Source organism: Mandrillus leucophaeus, unplaced genomic scaffold (genome assembly GCF_000951045.1).
Source record: "Mandrillus leucophaeus isolate KB7577 unplaced genomic scaffold, Mleu.le_1.0 Scaffold12, whole genome shotgun sequence".
Taxonomy (NCBI): Eukaryota; Metazoa; Chordata; class Mammalia; order Primates; family Cercopithecidae; genus Mandrillus; species Mandrillus leucophaeus.
Window position 1 is genome coordinate 7,789,013 of NW_012100320.1, and position 6,309 is coordinate 7,795,321.

General features: G+C 48.7%; 1 long non-coding RNA gene across 1 annotated transcript in view; it reads left to right on the plus strand.

Moving 5' to 3' along the window:
- LOC105531066 overlaps positions 1-6,309 on the plus strand; it is a 15,827-nt gene that overhangs the window by 4,329 nt on the left and 5,189 nt on the right. The window lies entirely within an intron of this gene.

Here is a 6,309-nt window from a genome sequence, read left to right on the forward strand (position 1 = left end):
TCCTTCCTTCCTTCCTTCCTTCTTTCCTTCCTCTTTCCCTCTCTAATCACATATGAAGTGTTGTGCCAGGCAGATTGTGTAAGAGAGAACAACAACAAAGCTTGAGACGTGGTCTGTGGCTTCCAGGAGCCTTCAGCCTGGTGAGGAGGTACCACCCAGCTGGGAGAGTTAATTTTCTGGCACAGGTGCTTGATGTTCATAAATTGCCATCATGCCAGATATATGTGTTGGGGGCAGGGAGGGGACAAGAAACAAATCTTGTGATGTGATAGCCTTGCAGAGCAGGATGTCACTTTTTAGGAGGCTTAAATCACACCAAATGTAGAAGGTTCCAGACTTTCAGAGGTGAGGGGACAGCTACAATTTGCACCAATACTACCACCCCTTCCCCCAACATACCTTCTCCCCTTCTTCCTTGAAAAATGGCCCCCAAATATGTCCGTGTCCTAATCCCTGGAATTCATGAATATGATAACTTACATGCCAAAAGGGTCTTTGCTATTGTGATTAAATTAAAGGTGTTGAGATGGGGAGGTTGCCCTGGATTATCTGGGCGGGCCCAATGTAATCACAAGGGTCCTTATATGAGGGAGTTAGGAGGCTCAGATAGAGAGAGAAGATGTGAGGGTGGAAATAGAGGTCAGACAGGAAAGAAAAGGCCACTTCGCTGCTGCCTTTGAAGATGGAGGACGGGACCACAAACCATGGTGGTCTATATAAGCTGGAAAAGGCTCCCCAGAGCCACAAGGGAACACAGCCCTGTCCACCCACTTTAGAGCTCTGACCTCCTGAACTGTAAGACAATACATGAGTTATTTGAAACCACTGCGTTTGTGGTAATTTGTCACAGTCGCAGTCGGTAGCTCATACAGTCCTCTCTTCTCCTCTCTGTGATCTTTGTGTGGCTAAAAAGGAGAAATGCTAATATTTATTAGAAGTTACAGCAGTGAAAAACAGAGAAAACATATTTCTAACATATAAACTTGACCACGAACTTATTAATTTACAAAAAGTTTGATAGGAAAACAACCAAATGCCAGGTTTTTAAATGAGCAAAGAATATGAACACATAGAGTTCAGGAAAAGAACTGTAGATTGCTCTGTGCTAACATGGGAAGCTTCTCTCAGACATGTTAGAGTGAAAGAGACGAGCTGCAGAATACCTCAGGGGTAATCTCTCCTTTTGTGTCAAGAACAAAATAGAGTCGTATCTATAGGAGTTTACACGCTCCTTTTTGCTGGAAAGAATCACGAGAAAATATCAGCAAAGATTGCCTTTGGGAGAGGAATAGAGGGGAATGGTATTTAATTTTTAAAACCTTCCTGCTGTTTGAATTTTTTAACCTTATACTTGGGTTTGTTAATGTTAACAAAAGCTATCTGACCAGGGAGATTTTGACTCATTTTTTTGTTTTCTTCTTGGTACCTCTTTGTCTTAAAGAAAAAAAAAAATCCAATTAGCATTATGTAAGGTGGGTCACATAGGGAGAAATCTTCCAGAGTCTACCATGGTATATACTACATGAACTACATGAACTAAAATTCTTGCAACCAGGAAGACTGGGCTGTCCTGTGAGGTTACTACTCAAGCTTCTCACTGGGGGCCAGTGTCGGAAGAAGTGCGATAAATCCCCAGCCCTCTATGGTCCTGGCTTCTCTCAGAACGGTTACCAAGGCCCTAGGATCTAAAGATGATTGTGTCATCAGCCTGGTACCTCTAGGGCTTTGGGGAGAACAGATCTGCATCAGGAGGGGAAAAGGGATTTGTCGCGCACCAGCCATTCCACCTTGGGTAAGTTTTTTGTCTCCATCTGGCAAAATGGGAGTGGTGAGGGTGTTTGTTCTCAGGGTTACTGTGAGGCTTAAATAAGATCATGCTGTGGTACGCCCAGCATGGCCACGGGCCCAAGCCAGAACATGACAAAACCAAGTCTTCTCCTCCTTTCTTATGTTTATTTTTAAGCCTGTCAAGGACTGAAGGAGGCCCTTGTTCAGCAGAAGAGAGGCAAGAGCAAGCCTTTGTCTGTAAAAATGCAGAAGCCTGGTACAGAAGACCAAAAACACACAGCCACAGGTCTATTCCCACATACGTGCGTTTGCCACTGGTTTGCCGTCTCTGCCGAGTCACAGAAGGATATTAAAGTTTGTCAGCCCTTTAAAGCCAAACAGGCACATTTTCCCTTCTCCTCGACAGACATTCTAATGTCACTGCAGTAGCTGGAGTCTTAGGTGTCGTTAACCCACATGCCTACCTCCCGTGACCAGGGTGGGGGAAGAACAAGCACACTTTGTTCCCAAAGACCCGGTTGTGACTTGCTGGTTTTCTGATGACTTTAAACAAGAAATGGAGCAGTTGGACTTTTAGCTGCTCCAGGTGGTAACTGGGGCTAAATGTACTGAGCTTAAGGGAAAAGCTGAACATTTGGAATCCCAAAATTTAGAGATTCAAAGGCTCTTTAAGAATTCTTTCCTGGCCGGGCGCGGTGGCTCAAGCCTGTAATCCCAGCACTTTGGGAGGCCGAGACGGGCGGATCACGAGGTCAGGAGATCGAGACCATCCTGGCTAACACTGTGAAACCCCGTCTCTACTAAAAAATACAAAAAAAAACTAGCTGGGCGAGGTGGCGGGCGCCTGTAGTCCCAGCTACTCGGGAGGCTGAGGCAGGAGAATGGCGGGAACCCGGGAGGCGGAGCTTGCAGTGAGCTGAGATCCGGCCACAGCACTCCAGCCTGGGTGACAGAGCGAGACTCCGTCTCAAAAAAAAAAAAAAAAGAATTCTTTCCTCTGATGGACAGTGCCTGGCCAGAGCTGGGCGGTCCTCTGCCCGATGAGCTTTGAATGAGGAAAGACCAGGCTCTGCCAGGCCAGCGCCAGTCATCTGAGAAAGCTCCTGCTTCCCTAGGCCTTCGGAGATACTGACTTTTTCCCAAGAAGAATCTTCTTGCCCTTTCCCCTCTCATTCACAGGTGGATTTATTCACCTGCAGATTTCTGTGGGAGCCTTTATGCACCAGGCACTGTCCTGAGCTCTTGTCTGTGGGGCAGTGATGAGGCTATCGACCCTGCCCTCAGGGCCAGGCCACTCCGGTGGCCAGGGAAGCAGTTAAGAGGCTCTGCAGCGCAGGGGAGGGGCCTTGGCTAAAATAGAAGCCATCAGTCAAGCAGAACTTCACCGAGACCTACCAGAGAGGGGGGAAGGAAGAGAAAGAAGTAGATGGATTCCAGGGATTTATGGCCTGGGGCTTGATTAAATTTGGGGGAGTGAGAGAGGAAGGGATCAAGAGTGATCAGATTTCAGGCTCAGGGGCAACGGTGACACTATAGAAGGGGAAGCAATTTTGGAGCAGGGTGGTTGGGAGGAGTGAGAATGAATCAGGCTTTAGACATGGTGGGTGCCAGGCCCCTGTGGGAGGTCAGAATGGGAAGTCCTGCAAGCAGTGGATATACGGTTTCATGGTACAGGAGAAACATTGGGACTGGAGACGTGAGTTCAGGAGTCAGCAATGCATGAGTGGTCAAGGAGGGCAGAAGAAGGTGAGATGGTGGCTCAGGAGGGAGACCAGGACAGCACTGTGAAGGGCCTATCCTTAAAGGATGAGGACAGAAGAGGAGCCTCCAAATCTAGAGGACAAATCCTAGAAAGTAAGGAGAATGCACACAGGATGTAGCATCAGATTCACCCTTGTCCAGATCCCATGTTCTCAGGGCAATTTCCTCTGGGAAAGCAGCCTTCCTCCTTTGCCTTCCACGTGGATGAGGATGGTGGATCCTCAGCCAATTGTGGATCGAAGCCCCATGCCCCCTTCATTGGTTTGGGATGGCTGTATGACCCCTCAGAGCCAATGCGCAGTGAGGAGGCGTGCATGTGAGTGAGGGGAGGAAAGGAAGGCTATTGTGGGAAAGAGAGACTCCCCTTCGGTTGGGAGAGAGTATGGTAGAGATGTGAAGTCAGGCAACAACACAACCATTTGTAATTGTGAGGGAAAGCTTGGAGTTACTGGGGGTCCTCTAAGTGAAGCCTGCAGATGAGGCCTGTATTGTAGATGGTAGGACAGAGAGAAATCAGGTCTTAGGTAACATTGTTTGAGCCACAAGATCATGCTTCACCTGAAGCCAAACCTCCCTCTAGGTTTTTCAGTTATGCAAGTCAATAACTTCCCTTTCCCGTTTAAACTGGTCTCAACTGAGGTTTTGTTTGTTTTGCTACTCGCAATACAGAGTCCTAATAAATGCACAGCCTGAAGAAGAGACCTCTTGGGGTCAGTGGGTAGAACAGGGAGTGGGAGGGGAGGTGTCAGGAGTTAAGAAACTGTGACACATTTGTGTCCCTGAATCACTGTCACCTACAGAGTCACAACAGGTTTTCAATTTTGCAATCTCTTTACACAGTGTTTTTCTTCTCCTGCTGTATCACTTCTCTGGCAATACAATTAACATGATTCCAAAGTTGCTTACTCACTAAAAATGAGATGTAGTTGGAAAATGGGTTAGCCTCCCCGTCTCCTTATGTCGCCTGCCCAGATGCTGAAGGGCTGTCTTTATAAACCAGGGTCAATGGTATGTAATGGTGTGCCTCTCCCTCTCCAGATCCATCTTCCATACCATGGCCAAGTGGGCTCTCTAAAATGCACATCCCTGCTTAAAAAACACTCATAGTTACAAAAATGAGCCAGGCATGGTGGTGCACACCTATGGTCCCAGCTACTCAGGAGGCTGAGGTGGGAGGATCACCCGAACTTGGGAAATGGAAGCTGCAGTGAGCTGTGATTGCACCACTGTACTCCAGCCTGGGCAACAGAGTGAGACCCTGTCTCCAAAAAATAAAAAATAAAAAACATTTATACTTCCCATGGCCTGCAGGAAGAGATCACAGACCCCTCAGGATGGCATATATAATCACACACATGTTCTAGATCTTGGGTGGCCTTCCTGCGTCAGCAACCCTCCTAACCCTCAGATGGCACCGCTGTGTGAACTCCAACTGTGCGAATGTGTCCTGCACCTCCAGGCCTCTGGGCCTGCGTTCCCATCTCCCCTCTGCTCGGAAAGGTAATTCACAATAATAGCTCACGTTGACGGGGCACATCCTATGTTTCAGATGCTCCACTAGAGGCTGCAGGTGGATTATCTTGTTTAATCCTCACAACTTCCTGATGAGGTAGTACTGTTATTACCCCCTCCACCCTGCCACAGTGTCACTCTGGCTAAACAACTCAGATTTGGGGGAATATGCTAGAGAAGCACATAGGAGTTCTGGGTTGAGGTCTCCCACTGGAGTTAGGGAGTAGAGGATCAGATGAAAAAGGCCAGAGGAAATATGATAGTCCAGAGGCTAGGAAGGAGTTTGAAGATGAAGGGAGGAAAAGTAGGTGAAGAACTGGGGCTGCGTTGCAAGGCTGGGCAGCTCCATCTCGGTTGATGTTGGGGCTTCTCCCCACTCAAGCAAGGGTCTGGGGGCTTAAGGAACATATAGCTCAGGCTAGGTCCTCAGGACTGCGAGCTGCCCTGGACACCATAGATAATGGCTGTTGTCCAGGATTTCCTAGACCCTGAAGACTGGAGGCTCTACAATGTCCCTGCCAGGCTTACCTGAGAGTGTGTGTGTGTGTGTGTGTGTGTGTGTGTGTTTATGGGGGGGGATTATTTGCACCTTTGACAAGGTCAGCAACCTTGTGTGCCAAGTAGGGGTGACCACCCTAGGGTCCTCACTGTCCACTTCCCTCCAAGGTCTCCCCACCGCCACCCATCCCTACTGTCTGCCTGCCCCTTTTTCTGGTTGGGAGAAGCTCCCCAAATCCCTTCTTCAGCTACTTCCCTCTCACCTGCTCCAAGCCCTCCCTCTCTCAGACAATTCAGCACAATTCCCCTGAAAACGTGTTTTTACAAAACAAAAGCCAGGAAGGGGAGGAGGTGTGTTCTGGGGTGCTTGGCAACAGCAGCCTCTGCAGCCAGCGGCTTGGCTGGATGATGCGGCTCACCCAGTAACACAAAATCCTCTGAGAACAGAACTCACAGAGGCTGGGCTCCCTCCCACACCGGAGAGGGGAGGGTCTGCAGCTGGAAGAGCAAACCGCATGTAATTGCCTCCAGGATTCCCCATCCGATGTGTAATGACATCTTCATTTGATTAATGGCTGTCTTCTGCATTCACCACTGAGTGTGAACTGTATGAAGACAGGGTTTTGTGTCTGTTCTGGTCACTTTGGCCCTAGCACAGAGTCCAGCACACAGTAGGTGCTCAAGAAATGTTTGTGGAGGGGGGAGGGAGGGAGTTAGGGAGGGAGGGAAGGAAGGAAGGGAGGGAGGGAG